General features: G+C 34.1%; 1 protein-coding gene across 1 annotated transcript in view; it reads right to left on the reverse strand.

The window, feature by feature from the left end:
• The window catches only part of LOC118732987 (adenylate cyclase type 9), a gene marked incomplete in the record, with an annotated part of 154,816 nt that overhangs the window by 104,488 nt on the left and 29,328 nt on the right, over nucleotides 1-21,000 (reverse strand).

Raw genomic sequence — 21,000 nt, forward strand, 5'->3', positions numbered from 1 at the left:
GTTGCTAAGTCGATTTTTACAAATTTTAGAGGAGGAAAAATCTTCTTATAGCCATTTTCTTAAATTCTTTCGCAAAATTTTGCGTGTTCAAAGCAAAGGAAAACTGCATAAAAATCAGAGGAATTGCATCTATATTAAAATATTTCATATTATTGGATTTTAGGCGCCTCATTTATAAACCCTTTTGGAACGGTGCATTTTTGATTTTTCTTGCTCCTATATTCATAAAAAATGGACTTAGAAACTTTTGACTCTAAGCTTGCGATATAAAGAGAATTCAAAGTCAATCGAATAAAAAGAATTATAGAAACAAATTTTTGATCTCAGTCACGATTCGGTTCACATGGAATTTCCCATATGTGTGTATGTTTTTTTACGGTAAACATTTTTATTTCTCCGATTTTGTACCAAAATTTCGACAAAAGAGTTTTTTTTTTTGATTTTCATCATTCCTCATAGGTTTGTATATTTAATTTTAGAAAAAAGTCATATACCTAATGTACATACGTACATGTGTATGTACTTGTCCGAGACCCTGTCCAAACGACGCCCAATATTTTTTGGTGATCTGCGCTTGCCGCCGTCACAACACAAAGAACGGCAACAAAAGTAGCTCAGCACGCCTCTCAAAGCGTATCTGTGTGCAGTGAATAGATTTAAATGCTTTTTTGTTCGGTTTATTATTATTTTTTCTCAATATCTTGTTTGTTCTGTTATTGTTTTCTTTTATTCCAGCGTAGGCCAAGTGCGCGTATCTATTTCAGTAGAGCGAAATTTGAAATGTATAGCAAAAAGTAGCCACAAACAGCAGCAAACATATGTATGTGTGCATATCAGGGTGGTTCAAAAATGCATGTGAAAAAGTAAAGTCGGAAGTTTGATGCTCTCTCCCCCTAAGATTGTTCTATACCGAAAAAATTATACCCCTGCAGCTCATCAAAAAAATATTTAGATGTCGCTCAAAGCGCTCAAAGTTTTCGATGTTTTTTATATAGGAAAATAATCATTCTTCGTGGAAATGGTATAGAATACTTTTTGGTTTCTTTCACCATTTTTTTAATACTAACGATTTTTAGGCCCCCCCTCCCCCCACCTTTTGAGGTTTTTAGGAGTCCAATAAAAAAAAGGTAATATGTATTAAAAAATGGTTAAAATTCTGACTTTATTCCTTTTTGGGATAACCTTAATGTATATAGGCAAGTATGTGCGTATGTATGTATGATTATATGTGTACGTATGTTTGTACCCAGTGGGCGAAATTAGCTAAAAAGAGGTATTTTAGGTGCCTTTCTTTTTGATATTTTAAAGTTATGGCTCTTCTGTATTCGAGGAGTTTGAAGGACTTCTGCTTCAGCTTTCTTACAACCCTTGGGAAAAATTTAACTTGACTGCTTTTGTTTAATATAATTAAACCCGTGGATTTACAATCAAACCTTCTCATATGTCTTCGACTGACACGGGCTAGTCGATTGGGGAAGGTCTTATTCAAAAGTCTGAAAGCGTTGACTTACGGTCTTCATTTTGCCGACTGGGTAGGTACGTATATATATATACATAGATACGTATACATATATACAAAAGAACCATACAACAAGCATCGTGTTAGCGGTGATTTCAACGCTAAGCGTGGATTAGAATTAGAATTACGTCACCTTGAGTCGAGGCGCTGAAGCGGTGAAAGACGCTTGCGCTTTTTATTCTCTTTCAGCTCTTTGTATCATTTAAATATAGTATATTATATATGTATGTATGTATTTATGTGCTTTTGTGGACGCTAAAATTAAACCAATTATGAAACGGTGCTTAAAGTTGGCTCGCGCGAGTTATTATGTTGCTAAAATTATAACTGTTGTATTCTGGTTTTAATAGAATTACTATGTCACACGCTTATGAAACTATACTAAAAAGCTTGATTTCAAAATCATTTAAAAATTGTTGGCCTTAAAAAAACGGAATAAAATTAGGTTTACATATAAGTATAACTAGTGAACGAGAACGTCGTTAAAACGCCCAAGATTGAATTTCAAAAACCTAGAAAACCATTCCAAATGCTAGTCAGAGTGATAAGCGATTCGAGCGTCATATTTCATCTAAATCCGTGCAGCCGTTTCTGAGTGAAGAGATGTCTCGCATATTCGGTTTTTAATATCACCACTTTTTAAACCACCCTGTACCGAAAAGAAGTTTCTAACTTCAAAAAATTAAAACCTTTTCACACATCTACAGGCCAAGGTTTTTATTTTGACATCTCATATTTCAGAAATAAACAGGCAGGTTCTGCAATTTATCTCCGAATGAACTTCTACAAAGCTCAATTTGAGTTCGAACCGAATTTGGTTCAAATTCACTCGGAAGTGAATTGAAGAACCTACCTGAAAGCCTTTTCAGACCCATTTCAATTGACACTCATATTTTAGTAATTAATTTAACCTTTTAAATAATTTTAATTTTAAACCAGTGGCAACCCTCTTCAAATAACTAAAAAATTTTTCTAGTTTTCAGACTAAAGATTTCTTAACACTCTTTCGTTTGACACCAATATTTTAATATTTCATATACCTTGTGTATAAGGTAACTTAATTCGACATTTTTAATAACATTTCGATACACATTTTAATAGGTAATTGCCTTAATTTAAGCAGTGTTGAATTTTTTAAAGAGGTGGCAACCCTCCTAAATATATTTCAGAAATAAAGCCTTTTGAAACTCATTTCGATGATACTAATATTTTAATAATTCATCGAAGTTATTGAATACTTTGATTGTCACTTTATAAAAACGTGGCAACCCTCTTCAAACATTTTAAACGTTCAAACTAAAGTTTTCTTCATACTCTTTCACTTGACACCAAAGTGTGCATATTTGAAATAACTAGCGTAAAATTTAATTAAATTCGACTTTTTAAACATGTGGCAACTCTCCTCAAAAATAATTTCGTGCTAAGACATTCTTAAATATCCTTAATCTGGCATTGCGATTGAGTACCTGATAAATTAAGTTGAATTTAATTTTTAAACATGTGGCAACCCGGCTAAATATAGTTCAGAAATATAGATTTTCAAACTCTCTACGGGTGGTTGGTACCCATGTTTTAAAAATTTATTTACCTTATGAAATTATTTTAATTTAACTATTTAAACAGGTGGCAACCCTCTTTCAACGCCTCAAGAATATTCTTAGTATTCAAACTACAGATTTCTTAACACTCTTTCGCTTGACATCCATATTTTGATATTTCTTATATAACTTGTGTATAAGTTAACTAAATTTTACATTTCAAGCAGGTGGCAACCCTCTTCAAAATATTAATAAACTACTACCTTCCGAAACCTCTTTCGTTTGTGACCCATATGGTGATACATATTTCTCTTACCCAATCTCCTTAATTTAAATTTGATATTTTAAACAGGTGGCAAACCTCCTGTAGTTAAATTAAGAAACAGAAGAAGCTTTTCAAATCCATCTCGAGAGATACCCATTTTGTAACAAGTGATTTATTTTTTCAATAATTTGGATTCCTTTAATTTTTTAAGAGGTGGCAACTCTTTTCAAAGAATCAAAACTTTTGTACGCCCAAGTATGATAGCCATTTTATTTTATTATATTATATATTGTTTATAAATGAATTATATTTTTATAAATCAATTGCCTTTTAATGAAAAATATTGCCATTGAGCCACAATAATTCCTTGATTTTAAGAAAATTGGTCAAAAATAGTGTTCTTCGAAAAAAAACATGCAAAATCCAACGGGTATATTTAAAAAAAAAATCATTTTTTGTATTTCTTATTATACTAATATTATAGATTTTGAGACGAGAAACACGATTCCACAGTTTAAAAAACGAAAAGAAAATTTCAACCCCTCAATTTGAAAAATGCATTTTTTTTTTATTTGCATGCAGCTTTGCATCCTTCACACAATTGTATATCCCTCGAACAACAAGTCAGTTTTAGAGCTATTCAAGACCTTTAATTTAAGCCAAGGTATAAGAGTCTAGGCCCTTTGAGACCTTAATTATTACGATACTGAAGTTAAGCTTCGAAATTTCATTCGACATTTTATGCAACTTTTTTCTAATTTCGGAGTAAAAACTAGTACAGCAGTTTCGAAGTTTGGTTAAAAATTTTTATAACTTGGCTCAGAGGGCCTGGAGGCTTCTACCTTGGCTCAAATTAAAGGTCTTGAATTGCACTTATTGCTCGAGGGATATAAAATTGAATGAAGGATGCACAGCTGCATGCAAATAGAAAAAAATTCAATAAATAATGCATTTTTTAAGTTATGGTGTTCAATTTTTTTCGAAATTTGAACAGTGGAACGTGTTGCTCGTCTCAAAATATATAATACTGTATAATTAAAAATACATAAATACATATTTTTTGTTTTGGAATAAATCCCGTGGATTTTGCATGTTTTTTTTTTTTGAAGAAATTTCCCCTAATGAATATACAAATAAGGAAGGTTACTCGCTTTGTGCTCCTTTCAAAGGTCAAAAGAATACTCTCTTTGACCTCGCTTAGGATTACAAAAGGAGTGCTCGGTCGTAAGGACATGCAATGATGAAAAGGAGTATTAAATGCACAAAGCCCGGAGATTTGCGGAGTAATACATTGTTCGCATAGAGCGATCTAAGATTAACCTTTGGATGATCTTATTTTTTACTGGGTAAATTAATAAAATGTTTGAGGCTCCTTTTTTGTATCGATTGGCTCTCAGCGTGTGGAAAATTTTACTCCAATTTTAGCCACGCACTCCATTGCCTTTTATGGATTTTTTTAACCGCTTTGAAAAATTATCGTTAAGCCATAATAATTAATTCTTATTTGACCATTAAAATGAATACGAAAACTGACTCATTTTGCAATAATTCGAGATATTTTTCTCCAATTACGCTAGAAACACACAAAATGTTTTAGCGAAAAAGCAACAAAAAAAAACGTTAGCTCAAAACGCGCATACAACTTTGTTTATAATTTATTTTTTTTTCATACGACGTGCAAAAAATTTAAGTCCATTAGTGGCGCTGCAGCTCATTACCTCACACTCGAGCGACCATATTTGGTGGGGAAGGTGTTAATTTTGGCAATACAACTCAATATAATTACATATGTATCTACACCGCACAAATTCAATGTTTATTTTTTTTTTTTTACATTTTCATTTGCCTCAGAACTCTTTGAAATTTAGTTGTTGGTTTTATATTTGTCTGTCTGTACTTTGTTGGGTTTAGGAAAATAGACGCTTTCATGTCTGGAACTTTTTGTTTTCCATTCGAAGCAAATCTATTTGCAAATGAACTACAGATGTGCTTACACTAGCCACTGCTACATACGTATGTATATGTATTTATGTACGGTCAGCATACTGCTTACAGTTACGCACAAAAGTATTTTCCTTTCGATATTCAAAATGTTTTTCATGATCAGTTTTTTCTTTGAAAATAATATTTTCCTCTCGCATGCAGCTGATTTGTCCAAAATATATTTACATATATTTATTATATTATTTTTATATATACATACATATGTATATATTTTGCAATATTAAACTTTTCAAATCATGCCAAAGTTTTAGATTAGCCAAAGGTGGTATTAGTAAGCAAAGCTTCGTTTATTTCTACACTTGATTGACATTCGATATTTGCCATTTGGTATGACATCATTTTCCAGCCCACTGACCGGCCACCCGAACGCTTGAGTGAACGACCAGACAGCTCAGCTGTTCGCCTTGCCTTCCCACCTGAATTGAAGTGTGCAAAAATTTAACTGCTTGTAGTATTTTAGAATAAAAAAATTCTGAAATCGCTTCAATGCTTCATTAAGTAAGAATATGTACTTCAATTGATCGATTTTCGGTGATTTTGTGTTATTATACGCATTTTGGGTACTGCATATGAATACATACATCCATACATATATACATGTATTTATATCACCGTGTGACAGTAAATTTTACACACAAAAAAATGAATAAATTCTCCAAGCTATGGGTAATTATAGTAAAACTGCGTACTTAGTTTTTCTCTCTGACGTCAGGATTTTTTTTTTTAGAAATTTAAAAAATATGATTATTACAAAAAGTTATTTGAAAAATTCGGTGCAATGTAGGCTAACAATATCTTATAAGAGAAAAAATTCTGTAGAATTATAACAGAATAAATTTTTTGGTCTATAAGGACGAATGGGTATGGGAAATGTCCTTTGCAAATTTTGTGCTCAAATATCATTGGAAATTTGCAATATTTTTTTCTTTTTAATTATTGTTTGAGGACTCATATACGCCCGATCTCATCATCGAATTTCGTCTTGCAAACTTTATCAACTTTAAAAGATAAAATTTACTAAAAACGTCTTTTCAATACCTATTCGGCCTTGTAAACAAAAAAACTTTATAGTTTTTAAATTCTACAAAATTTTCCCTCTCATTTCATACCCATATTGGTATTCTACATTGTACTGATATTTTTAAATAATTTTTTTAATTAATCATATTTTTAAAAGTTCAAAGTCTTTTGCAAAAAAAAAATGCTGACGTCAGAGTGAAAAATTAAAAACGCAGTTTTACTATATTTGGCCCATAGTTTCGGGAGTATATCGATGCTCTCGTGTGTTTTGAATATTTTTTTTTGTTGCACTGTGCATTCAACAGTTTTGTGTTTTGGGAAATTACATTTGATTTCTATTGAAGTGCAATGGCAGGCAGCAGAAATGTTGATTTAATGATTCATAATTTGCAAAGCGGCGAGTTAAACGAATTATACGTGGCGCGTCAAAGACTCATCGGTCACGAAAATGTGCTTGTAAACATTTTTTATGAAAATTACAGATAAGCCCAATACCTACTTTTTAATAATAATAATAATGGCAAAACGATCTTTCATTGAAGATGCTAAGGATAAGTAGTACTTAGTGAAGTACTCATGTTTGAGGTATGGAGAGAGCACTTTCCAATGCCTTTATATGACGACACAAGGTGGCAAATTTACTGCAGAAGAATCCAGAAAGGTGAAACCTGACACCGATGGAATAACGGCTTTGGAGTCTCAGTGTACTTTGCCGACTACACATGAAGAGACATCTTACTGTTTGTGCCCATTAAGCGATGGTTTCTTTTATTTGGTGATTGAAAACGTAACCCAGTGAAAATTTTATCCACAGCTCTTCATATAAATCAAAGGTACGATGCTGCTGGAGAATGCAGATTGCTAGGTGCTTATTTTCCATCTTGGAAATGGAGCAAAAATAGGCATTATAACTTTGAAATGATGAAGAACTTGGCATACCGAGGATCCAGCCGTAATACCATCTATAACGTCAGCCTAGAGATGAAGGGATGAATAAGTCTTGCCAACAGGTGTTACTAGGGTTTGGATAGGCAATTGAAAAGCAGGGCCCTTTCTCGATGTACAAAATTCATGAGCAGCAAATCTCTGATTACGCACGTGATTTCATATGGCGGAAATCTTTGGGCGTATTCGAGAGAACTATTCTAAGGCAAGATCTATAGCGCTGTTCGCGTAGCGAAGGGCTTTTTAACGAAGTGGACATGGGTAAAAGGGTGATCCTTAAAATATCAACATCATGGAGCTCCCCGTTATTTTTTTATGTACAACATAAAAATTTGTTTAAAATTTTGAAATTTTTGTGGTTGTCTTTATTTTGTACCTAATCTGCTTCATAAAAAATTTAGATGTTGATATTTTAAGGACTACCCTAATGGTTAAGCACCTAGCAATAGAGCACCAAACGTAAAAATCGTGAGGTGGCTGCTTTAAACATTTAGAATATATGGAGTTTTTCACCAAAGCGGTGCATACTTTCTAAAGGACCGTAACATATTTTCGTGTTAGTGTCTTTTTGTGTTATTGTTATTGGTGTGCTCGGAAATTTAGGTGTAGATATATGTATGTCAAAAAGCCATAAAATAACTAAATCGTTACCTAGTTGCATGAAATCACATTGACTGGTATGTATGTACATATCGCAGACCTTCCTTCTCATAGTCAATATTTAGTTACTGGGCTTTGAGGTTGTGGTGAAACTAAAGGAAGAATTCACGGTAACATGCAATGCCAGAGCGAAAAAACTAACTTAGTGAGAAGCACGCACAGTGTTGCACAATAAGTATCAGTACTATTGGATGTATGAATATATACATATATATAGGTATATATATCTAAATATATATATGTTCGATACATATATGTAATATACTTATGAATGCATATGTATTAGGGTAGTCTTAAAGAAGGTAAGTCAGAATTTTCATGTTCTCGCCCCTAGGACTGGTTTAAATCGGAAAAAATTTACCCCTGCTTTTTGAAATCAAAAAATATTTAGAGCTCGCGCTCAAAGTTTTCCATCTATCAATATTTTTTGATCGGAAAACTCTGCTTTTCTTCAGGATTGTTAATTTAACCATTTTCTTTAATGTTAACTATCTATTATAGGTCCCCCAAACACCCAAAAAAAATGCAACAGGGGACCTCATAAATTTTTTGTAACTTTTCTCAGTCTTTCATTAGTAAAGATTTGTTAAACAGTCTGTAAGAACTTACTTCGGTAGGCTGAATTAATAAATAAATAAACATCCGTATAAACAATTTTTGGACCACCCTAATATGCATACACACATTAAAGTAGTGCATTCGTATGCATGTGTACATGCATGCTTGTAGGCATTCTATGTAATAAAAATATAAGAACATTTTATTAAAAAATGCACATTTCCAACAACTATTGCTAAACATATGTATGTATGTAGTATGTATGTAAAATAAACAACACTGAAGTATACTTGTAAACTTATGTGCGTACTAACACGCTTGTGAACAGTCGAGAACTAAGTAAAGCTTTGTTGTAAAAATGAACGGAAAATTTCCGCAGCACAAGTGGCAAAAGGGAATCACATTTGCATTAAAGTGCTGGAGTTTAGCAGCAAACTAAAGTTCTGCCTAACATACGTATGCACATATGTATGTATATAGTATATGTATGTATTTGTCGGTATGTGCATGTAAGTACCCAGTACGGAAAGAAACTAGTTTAAATATCGATGCTCAACCAGTTTTTTACCCCACCACAACTACTTAGCTAAAGATCTGACTTTCTAACTTGGAATGAACTGTTGACCTCAGCATGACGATGTCCTAGGCATCAGTCAATTATCCGACTCTGCGTTTGATTTCAACCACTTTAAAATGCATTTGGCTTAAAGCACTTCAAAGTAAGTATGTTTCCCAATTGCCCAAAGTTAGATGATCTTTCAACTAATATTGAATTATTTCCACAGTATCAAAAGTGTAAGCATTTGGTTTATCTCAATGAATTTGCTAGGTGATCATTAGGGAAGACAAAAATATGCAAATACATATTGAGACACAAAATGCATATTTTGCCGAAAAAGCATAAAAATGCATAAAAATGATTATTTTGGTAATAAGTTAATTAATTTTCGCATAACTTCATCTGCCAATATCTTTGCGGAGATAGCCAAGGTTGCTCACGAGGTTTGTTTAATTGACAAAAAGAAAAAGCTGACAAACAACGGAAAGTCCCGTTATTTTTTCGTAAACAATTTTAATATACTCGTAAAAATATTTCGACTGTTGTTTTCCAATCGTGAAGTTTCGCGCTAAACCGGTTTTCGTGGTTGAAAAAATCCAACAAAATTTTTCGTTTTTAGCGAAAGCTGTTTAACAGTTTCCCGGGGCTGGATTCCGTAACTATGAGTTTTCAAGTATACACTGACAACTATGTGCACTCTTCATTTTGTGATTCAGGAAGTGTGAAAATGAGTTTTAACTGTCAAAATTGTGTACACTTCTTATGTGTTAATCGAAAAATATTTTTAATATTTTGGAGTTTTTGTGCATTTTGTCTTCCCTAGTGATTATACATCAATTTAAAGCTAGTTGCTACAAAAGTAGAAATAAATTAATTTTTCGGAGGTAATTGGATGAGCTATGCCGTACTGGGTAGCTTGAATAGATATGTGAAGGCGTGAGTACTTGCATGTTGTAAATCTGGATTCTTACATTGTGAAAAACTTGGAAAATTTTTTAATTTAACGTGTCTTTATTGAAACGCAAGGAAAATTAATTAGAGTAGGGGGGGCGGGGGGGGGGGGGGGGGGCGGACATCGTGATTTACTTACAACAATCAAAATAAAAGTAAGACTCAGAAAAAGTCAGCCAAATATAATTTTTTGATTTGAGACTAAAGATGAGAGCTTGAATTAGATTTCTGTACCTCGTAATAAACAAGGAATGTCAGAATTTTGGTTTTAATATTTTCTATACATAGAAAATGTCTTGTTTTTACTTTCTGGTTTTTTACATTAATGTTATTATGGGGCCATCTGTCCACAAATATATTTTTAAACTTTATACTAGCATATGGAGCTACCTATGATATAGGTAAGTCTCACACCTGCCTATGCAATAACCCAATTTTAAAAGCAAACTTTTTCGATTTCTTAACATGGACCTACCTGGGAAGGTTAACTTATTGCCTCTCCAAGTGTTTACCACCCTAGTACCAACCAGAACTAGATCCTTAATTAACTTAACTATTGCATAGGCTCAACCCTAAAAACCTATGTTTTAATTCTTTTTGCTTAAAGAATTTATAAAAAAACTTAAAGTAATCAAGCAGTAAACTCTCTCTCTTTTGGTATTGATTGCTGCACTTATCCCAATCACTTTGCATCTCTTTAAACTACTGGCCACAATGTAATAATTTAATTTATTGATCCGTGGCGATTTTTCTTTTGCACAGCTAAATCACTCAACGAATTTCGGATTGAGACTGCAACTGCAGCATAGCAATGCACTAACATACACACACATATACATACATACATACTCGTTTGTAGGGTAACTAGCACTGGCATTCATACGTACATATGTACATAGCAGCACAACTGCAATGGAGTACTGGAAGAGTCAAATAAATCAATATGCAGCAGTATTATACAATCGCTGAATGAATGAATGTTATGGCATAAAATGCATAATTAATGAAATTGTTGGAATATTTTACAGAGCTGCCATGGATGGAGAGCCAAAGTAGCTGGAGCGGCGCGACAAGTGGCGGGAAAACGACATGCAACCACGTTGTTTTGAGGTTTTCTTGTTGTTTGTTTTGTTTTAGTTGCAGTTGCTTGCAGTTTATAATATTTATTTGTTCCTTGTTTGTTTTTTGTTTTCTTTCTCTTGTTGTATTGCGATGTACTATGTAATTGTTGTGCTATGTAATAGCAGCGAAGCACACGATAAAAGGTGATATACACGAAAGCGAGAATTACCTGCAGTTGGCGGTTGACATACAAATAAACATTACAACTTCAATTACACAAACAACAAAAAGTGGCATCGCACATTCAAAAAAAGTGTAGTATACGGGTATGTAGTGCAAAGAAATAAAAGCACGCAATAGTAGTAAGTAGAAGCCGTGGGAATTGTGCCGGTATAATGTAACTGCGCTGCTAGTCGCAATAAAAAAAATATATAAAAAATAATTTATAAGCAAAAAACAAAACCGATTTCAATTCTCATATAAAAACTAAAGGTTATCGTCAATTTCTTTACAATCCAATTATTGGATCTCAACAAAATTAGTATAGGACCACCATTGAGAGAGAAACCAACTTTCCGATTAAAAACGAATTATCGAAATCGGTTAAGGTGGTCCAAACCCTGCAGCAAAATTTAGGGACAGTCTGGCAAAGCGCTAGTTCCGCCCTACAAATTTCAGAACTGGCTCTGAACTACTGCAAAAGGGATGCAGAGCTGGACGGTTGAAACTCATATGTTGCTAGTTGCGCTGTCATCAATGTTACTCATCCTGGTCATGTGAAAGCTGACAAAAGATGCACAAATGTAATCTACTATATTTTTTCGATTTTCTTAGACCCTAAAACTAATAACAAACTGTTTTCGTTTATTTAATATGTAATTGTCTACAGAGTTTATGGGCCAACTGTGAAAATATTTCCAAAAAAGTTGTTTTTGGTAACATTAATGTCATTTTTATACATATCTACGTACGTATAAAATTGAATGCAAAATATAAAATTTAGTTAAGCTACACTTAACAGGAAGGATCTGCTGTTCTGTTTTAAATATTCACAATATATTTAGAGTTAAAATTTTTTGTTATTATTTTATAAAAAAAAGTATCATGCTTAAAACAAAATCATATAAACCGTGTTTTAAAACTTTATACAAAACAAAGTTAAATTTAACGATTTTTCATAAAAATTTTTGGCCTTTTAATCAGAATAAAAAAAATAAACAAAAGTTGTAAACAATCTCACTTTGAAATTGGGGTGCTATTGATATGAACGATACTGAACATACGTAAATATATATCTGAGCACCCGAAATACCCATTATACGTAACAGATATTAATATAAAACTATTTTTAAGAATAACGCTTTTAGAAAATAAAGGAATAATTGACACTTTATCTTCCTAATTTATAGCACAGTTTGCCTTAAAAAGTAAATTAGTGCAAATGAAATAGCTCTTTAAACATACAATTGTATGCGTGCTTATTAAAAAAAAAGGCTCTATACTATATTTCTTAGAACCAGCTCAAAACTAACCACATTTTTTCTAGCCCGGAGGTGATCGTTTTTGAACTATCTAAGAACTGTTGTTATATGAACTGTCTCAGAACCATCTAAGCCAGAGTCAGCTCAGAACAAGTTCAAAAGTTCTGTTAAAAAAGACAGTTGAAAGCATTGAGTTGGGATAGATGAAGAACCAGTACCGTCCCTTTTCAGGCTAGCTCAGCGCAAGTTTTGAACCAGTTTGATTTGCTGCAGGGAAGTTTTGCGGTAACATACATAAAAAAAATATACATATATGTATATTCCGGCGAACTGATAACCTTCTCCTTTTTGTGAAGTCGGTTAAAAACAATAAGAAAGAAAGGCTTCAATGGTTCCAGTTGTTTTTATGAAAAAAAAAATTTTTAACAGGAGAACAATTAAAAACTAACAGGTTCTGTGTAAAATTTTTGCAGTTGTGATAAAGCCTGTTCTGTTATAAACAAATCAAGTTACGAATGAAGCAAAACAAAAGAATAAGTAAAGAAGTAACCAGTGGTCAAATGAAAATGCGCAAAAATTTTTTGTATGAGAAATGTGCAGCAAATAATGTTACTGATACGCCATGTACACCATATTTGATACAAACAATATTTGCACATTTTCATTTGATCACCCATTACTTCTTTATTTATCTATAAATTTTCTTCATTAGTAACTTGATTTTTTTGTAACAGAACAGGCTTTAGCACAAAGGCAAAAATTTGACACAGAACCCGTTCTTTTTAAAACTTTTCTTCTGTTATAGTTTTTTTTTTCATATTTTCATAAAAAAAAAACAAAAAATCTGGAATAATTAATTAATTTGTCAGAAACTATCAGACCCATCGAAAAGTATCTCATATTAAGATTGTTAAATTGGTTCGTAAGATATACGTGATTACGTGCAACTACTTTTATCTTGAAAACTAATCCATAGAATAATAAATTAAGTCGATTTTTGGAATCAGCGAGCAATTCTTTATAGGAATTGGATAGTGGCATCCATCGAACATTTTTGCTGTAAACCAGTGTTATTAGCGTAACGCGATGACATGCCACTGTTGAAAAATCGTAAAATTTGCGGATTTTACTTTTGGAATATCAACTCAAACTGTCAACTGCTTTTGGAAGCTTTTAGGCTATGTTGGTACATACATACGTCTAGATACGAAGTTACAATAGCGCACGCTGGATATCGTGAGCAACTGATGTGGAGGATGCAGTAACAATTCCGCGAAAGAATAATAATCTAGCAAACTGAAATTCTTTTATTCAAAGCAAAGTAAAAGACACTGCAAGTACATTTTTATCGGATTTACTTGTCGACAGACACACGCCACAACAATCGTCTACCTGCTAGGATACAATACGAAGCTGGGCTACATACTATGTATAAACACCAAAAAAAGACAAACGAGGATACCTGAATATATGTAAATATTGACGAAAGAACATAAACTAGTCACGAACGTCAGCGAACTAAAGGCGGCACAACAACAAGCCAAATTTTTGAACGGATGGCAGAAAGTCCTCTCAAAATTTATTGTCTCTTCGGAATTTGGGAAACTTCCTATGAAAAAACAAACAACATACTTTAAGAAATCTAACATACTTGGGAAAAACATACACATACATATTTATTTGCTCGATCGCTGGTTGATACATATAACTTTTTGCGTTAAAAACAAAACTTTACTTCTTATTCTAGGCTCTTTTGGATTAAAGAAACATTGCTAGACACGTGCGAGACAAGTTGAGGACACCTTTAATATAAGCATTTTGAATATATGTTTTTTGTTTTTGCATGCAGAAAAGAGCACTCAGGCTACATGCCACCTAATGTACTGTTTTCATGTTCTTTTTACTCTGTTTTAAATTTACTTCATTAACGATTAAATCGAAGCAAATTGTTGAGTGTCAAAGAGCTCAGTTGTTCGTCTCCAAAAAAATCTCTGCCAAAAATATCATACCTAATCCTTGCAGAGGCGTCCTCCGGCGTCTTATTCTCTTCAAGGTAGGAAGGGCAAATGGGGTTGTCATGTATGCCAATTAGAGCCAGGTTTTTATGTGTTCTATAGTCTCACAAGTTGTATGCAGTACAATCTGCACAAAGAAAGCGAATACCTAGCATGACACTCCGAGATTGGAAGCAACATGACTTTCGCCCATCTGCATGCTCTCGATGCCTTCCAGTCATTGCTGAGCCCTCTCTGGCCAAATAATCAGATGCCTCATCAAGAGGTATGTCCGTGTGATCTGACTAATAAAAGTTAGTTATTTTTTCCGCCATGACTTACTTGCTTTGCCGAACCATGGTATTAAATAACTCGGCTTGGAATACCGAGGCATATTCTCCGAAAAAAATGCAGTTCATCCTCATTATTTTCGATATAGATACAAGATCTTGGCCCGGCGTCAGTTCTGGAGCCAACAGTTTGGATTCGACAGTTTCTGAAACTGCGCTCAGTATTGGAATCCAGCCAATACAAATTCAGCCTCAGGGAACTTAGCTTTGTGAATGTGCTCAGCAAAGGTAATGGTGGCGTACTATCCTGGAAATTTGGATTTAGATCTCTACTATCAGAAATCTCCGCCCCACTCTACTCAGTATCATATGACCATTCATTTCTTTTAAGCCTGTAAGTGATCTCCCCACGTATGAAGGTGCAAAGTGATGGCCGGGTGTTGTAGGAAAGCTCCCGTACAGTATACGGCGACTGTCCTTTGAAGTTATATCCTTTAAACGGCAACGATACTTGCGAAGGATTCTCGATTTTCAATTTCTTCCAGAGCATGGCTGCTTAAAACATTTTTTTTTTTTAAGAGCTTGTGTGTGCGAAATCTTGGTTTCCAACAACCGTATTGGGATAGATTTTTCATTGGCATGCACATATGTATCCTACATGTTCTTTTTGTGCTTTTAATAAACTGAAATATAAAATTACTCTACAGAGAAATCGATGGTGCAGCGCGACACATACTTATGATGCGAACTTTATTTTTCCTCACATTCACATCGGTTACTCCATTTTACGATACTTTTTTTTTGCAAAATAACTGTTTCATTTTTCCACTTCATTTTCATACCCAATATATTCGTACTTAGTACAAGACAATCTCGCAATGAGCAGATATTTTATTACCATTCCTTATTCCACTTTGGTTGAAACAGAAGAGTATATATGTACATATGTATGCGTGTATGTACATATGTTTATGCGAACAGTAGCGCGCGTGGGAATAGCAACCAAAGCAAAAAACGCAAAAAAATTGAAGAGAATTGTATACTAGGTACTTGTCGTCTGCAATGGCATTGACCAAAATGTGCAACAGTGGCCGCATTTAACACGTGTAGCATCCATAAAAACAAAGCCATAGAGCGGAATGTATACAGGCGAAAAAACAAAAGAGAATCGTATTCAAAAAATAAAAGCAAACGAAGTTGCTGGTGAAAAGAATATTGTAGAAGAAATTTTAAATTTTATCCCTGCAGAAAATCTGACTAGCTCAGAACTAGCGCAGAGCTAGACCTTTTGCCGACAGTACTAGTTCTAGCTCAATACCCAAGCAATGCTTTCAATTGTCCACTCTTACACGGCGATGTCATTGGCAGTGGCAATTGTCGCCCAATGCATTACTTTGCAACTAGTTTTTAGCCGGCTCCGTTTTGGACATTTTTTTATAAGAAAATGTTTTCAAGATTCGATTTTTAAATATTTTTCCCAATTTTCCTTTTCTTTTACAAATTCCATGTTTTTACATATTTTATTGAAAAAAAAAATATTGTAAGCGGCATTACATCTGGAAACTCACAACAGCCTCCACCGCGATTTGAACTCGCGACCAACGATGCTTGAGTCGGAGGTCTTCTCGCTGAGCTACTTTCATATTGTACGAGAAGAGAGAACGCGTACACTTACACCGCAAGTTTCAATTCTCGCGCTCCGCAGCCGTTTTGCACCAGTTCTGAAATATGTAGTTCGGAACTAACGCTTCGTCGGACTGCCTCTAAATTTTACTGCAGGGATATTATTCGACCGCAGGTAAATGCTACAGCTCTCATATTAGCCATGTGGAGCGGGCAAAGTGTGGGTGCATGCCACATTTTAGCATTTTAAAATTTTATACAACCCAACCAATTAACTCGAATGGTAAGCAAATACATAGAATGCGCTATAACGGGTATGAAAGGATAAGCTACTGATTGTCGCTAATCTGGAGTTCGAGGATGTTAGTAAGTATCTCTGTAACAAGACGGCAAAGTGGAACGTTCTTTGTTAGGCTTTCAGCAAAGAGTAGATTCCTTTAACAGGCTGCCGATGAAAGCTTTAGAAATTGACAAAGAATTTACATCGCTTTGAGTTATTAGTGAGAAGATATGACCCTCTGAACTTTATTGTAGATTCGTTTATTTTCGCTTCCTCTGGCATCGTCAAATCGTCCGCTCTACATCGCGCTCTGCTAGGCCACAGCCGATGGGCTGGAAAGACGGTAGTATCCAGCTCTAAAGAAAATCTAAAACTCCATATAAAATGAGGCACACTAAATGGCTAAGCATGGTTGAATTATACCAGGTGAAGTAATTAGAGCGAGAAGAAAGAAAATTTGCCTATAAAATTTGGCTACATGCTAGGCGGCCGAATGTAAGAAAATAAAGAGAAAAAGCGGTTTTATTACTTCACCTGTTTATTGCGCCATGTGGCTAAGAAATTTTCTTGTGTCAAATTTCCTTAAGGCAGTAAGCAATTCCTAAGACATTTGCTACGATTTTATTAAGGTTTTTTTTTGAAAAAAAAAACACAAGGCAACCCATGTTTGCAACAGAAATATATGCCCATTTCCATTATTTCTTGAGGAAAGAATGAAGCAACAGACTGTGTAATATCAGATGTCAAAATTCCATGGATACACACAGGAAATAATTGAGGGATTCAAACGGTATCGTAAGTGTCGTATTGTTGTATGTCGTAAACTCTAAAAGCTTAAATAAATGTTTAGGGAACTTGAAACGACGACCAACTATTTTGTAACACTGAAAAAATTCATAATATGACTTAGATGGTATTTCGCGAACCCCCTTAATATATTTTTTAGGCATTTAAAAGTTTACGACATACCACAATACGACACTTACGACACCGTTGTGAATACCCCAAATGGCAAATTTTGTCTTTCCGGTAAATATTGGTGGACTTTTAGCCTTTGTAGGTAAAAATGGTATAAAATATAATATATTTGAAAAGTTGGTAGATCTACCAAAAAAGTGGTACTGTGCGTGCACCTGTGATCAGCTTTTGGACATATGAGCTCTTAGTCACCTTAGCGAACGTTGGGCGAAAACCTCGTAATGCAAGGTTGCTAGGTCCATCAGGTCACGCGTTGACCGTAGTCGGACAAGGAAACTCTTAGGGTGGAACTAAACATGAGGCTGAACTTTGAAAGATCTTCCTAACAATCAAAACATTTTTGGTGGTGCCATGATTCGGTTGTCCGAAGATTTCCGTCAGACACTTTCAATTATTACCCGTTCAACTGCAGTGGACAAACTAAATGCGGGCTTAATATTATCCAATTTGTGGCGTCATGTGCGGAGGCATTTTCGAAGCAATTGTTGGACATTTGTCGTGAAAAAATCGCAGTTGACACCTCGACCGGGCTCATCGGATAACCCACAGACTTCTGCGTGTTTTTCGGGATGTCGCGGAATAGTTCAAGGCAAACGAGCAATATTGCCGCCAAAAAAAAAAAAAACTATGTCGGAGATGTGACAATTCAAAACTTCATTTCGGAAGAGATATTTTCCTATAAATAAATCGACACAGTTATCAACCAGGATGACGTATCCCACTGAATTTCTAAATTCGCTCGAATCGCTTGAAATACCACCACACAATATGAAATTAAAAGTAGCTCAGTCATCATCATGTTGCGTAACTTTAATCAAACTCGACTAAGCAATAACGTCATTGAGGCAACGATCATCAAGAGTAAATACAAAGAAGGGGATGTTTTAATTCCGCGTTTCCCGATGATTCCAACGGACTTGCCATTTCATTTTAAGCAACTGGAATTCCCCGTGCGTTTGGTCTTGGCGATGGCCATAAACAAATCACAAGGCCAGTCGTTGGAAATTTGCGGAATTAACTTAGAGTTTTCGTGTTCCACGCTGGGACAATTATATATCGTTATAATCAAGTAAATTGCAGGTAATACTAAGTTCACCGGGTCATCTTCTAGTAGTAAATATATTTGTGCATTGACTTGTAGGTAGTTCTTTTTCCAAGTACATAGTTATCTCAGTGTTGCCTCGCTGCTGTGATCGCATAAAACGCATCGTGCTTATATGGGAATACGCTTGTCAAAGCTCATTCACATAACACGCAAACCAATGCATCAAAGCAATAAATACATATGTACATAAGTAGTCAGTGGGGAAATTACATACATACTCCATACATGCCCGCTGCACTTCTGCCAACCCATGTATTGGAAAGGGGCAACACTAAAGTAATACAATGCGAGAGCGGTAGAATGAGGCATGACCAGGCGGCAGACAAATAAACAGAGAGAAACTACAAAACAGCCTCAACAAAAACCACACTGCTTTGTTCAGCAATGAGGCAATGGAAAGGAAAAATACCCAAAAACAGCTGTTCAGGCAAAAAAAAAACACAGATGCAACGAGCAATGTGAGTTTTACGAGCGCAGTAAAGTGCATTTGTGAAATGCATTAACTGACGTTAGCTGGCTCCCTCAGGGGAATACCCTAAAAAATAAGCAAACAAATGCTAAAAACAAGAAAGATACCTACCAACACACATAAATATGTGCATACAAACAGACATTTTTATAGTTCCGTATAAAACAGAAAATCAGCAGATAGAGATAAACAAAATTCGCAAACTTTGTAAGGCAGAGTGAGCGGGATAGCAGAAAATACATATGTATGAAGCATAGCAAAAAGAAGTAAGGACAGTGCTGTCTTCGGCTTACCCGCCCGGCTTCATATCTGCAATGAATAAAAGAAAATTTAACTTTAATCTGTCATTTCGTTTTTAGTGCAAATGTATTAAATTTTAAGGGAAACATTTAAGTGAAAAAATATTTCTTTTTAATCAGCTCTCAAGAAAAACGATTAATTCATAAAAAATTACGCACATCAACTAAAATTTCTTAAATCAATAGATGCTCATATGTATATTTATTTCTTTAAGAAAATTTACAGTAAAAGCAACAGAAATTATGAGAAATATTTCTTGCGATATTTCTTGATAGGCGGATTCTAAGCTTTAATATGCAAACTGATTGGAAAAAAATAACGGTTTCAATAATTTTAAATCATAACTTTATATCTGAACAATCAATTGTGTGGGAGCTATAAGTTATAGTGAACTATTATTGTGAGTTCAGAAAATGTTTAAAACATTACAAAAACACGCGTTCATATAAAATTTTAGTCGAATATCTCGGAAATTGAGGGACTACACAGCTTGCGTTCAAACGGACAGATAGACGGACATGGCGAAATCAAATCAGGTCGACGCGTCGTTTGGGATAACCTGATCCAAAGTTATCATGCCATTTCAACTTCATGAAATGTATATAAATATAAGTATACGCATAAGTACTTAACACAGTGACTCAAACCAGTGCTCACAGTTAATTTTTTTCTTTAATTTTTTTTTGTATTTGTTATAAAATTATCGTTTATGCTTCAATCGGAAACATGTAAATCAAAGTTTCAAACTTTTTTAAAAACTTTGAAACATTAAAAAAAAATGTTGTCAACATTTTTAATTTTTTAGTTTGAATTTTTAAAACAAAGTTCAATTGGAATAATATGAAGACTGTTCGCAAAAAAAAAGTTTTTATAAATTGTGCCTGTTATAGAAAAAGAGCAAAAGTTAAAAAATATTCAGAATAGAAAATTCAAAATTTTACTGGAAATTTTTTGAATTATTAACCATATTTTTATGAAAAAAATTCAAGTTGAAAAATATTGGCTGCATTTCTTTATGCATTCTGAACATTTGGAATAAACTTTTTGCTTTACCTATTCTTTAGAACGTTCCTGATGATATGTTAACGTATGTATATTTCAAACCCATTCTGTTTATTCTGGCTGTGAAATGGGATTATCTAGAATGTATAAAGAAACGCATCCATTGTGAATATAAAAACAAAAATTGTGAATAGCTGTTTGAGTCACTGTACATAAGTACGTATGTACGAGTACTTATAATCATCACATTCGTAGCACATGCAACACACACTTTGCTTTTTTATTGCCTATCTTTACCTACACTTGCCTGTGCGCTGCTTAGTGCGAGCGTGCAAATATATCACAGATATGTACGCATATGTTTGTTTTAGCGTGCCTGTAGGTATGTATGTGCATA

The sequence above is a fragment of the Rhagoletis pomonella genome, unplaced genomic scaffold (genome assembly GCF_013731165.1).
Source record: "Rhagoletis pomonella isolate Grant_MI unplaced genomic scaffold, Rhpom_1.0 Rhpom_scaffold_00002, whole genome shotgun sequence".
Classification (NCBI taxonomy): Eukaryota; Metazoa; Arthropoda; class Insecta; order Diptera; family Tephritidae; genus Rhagoletis; species Rhagoletis pomonella.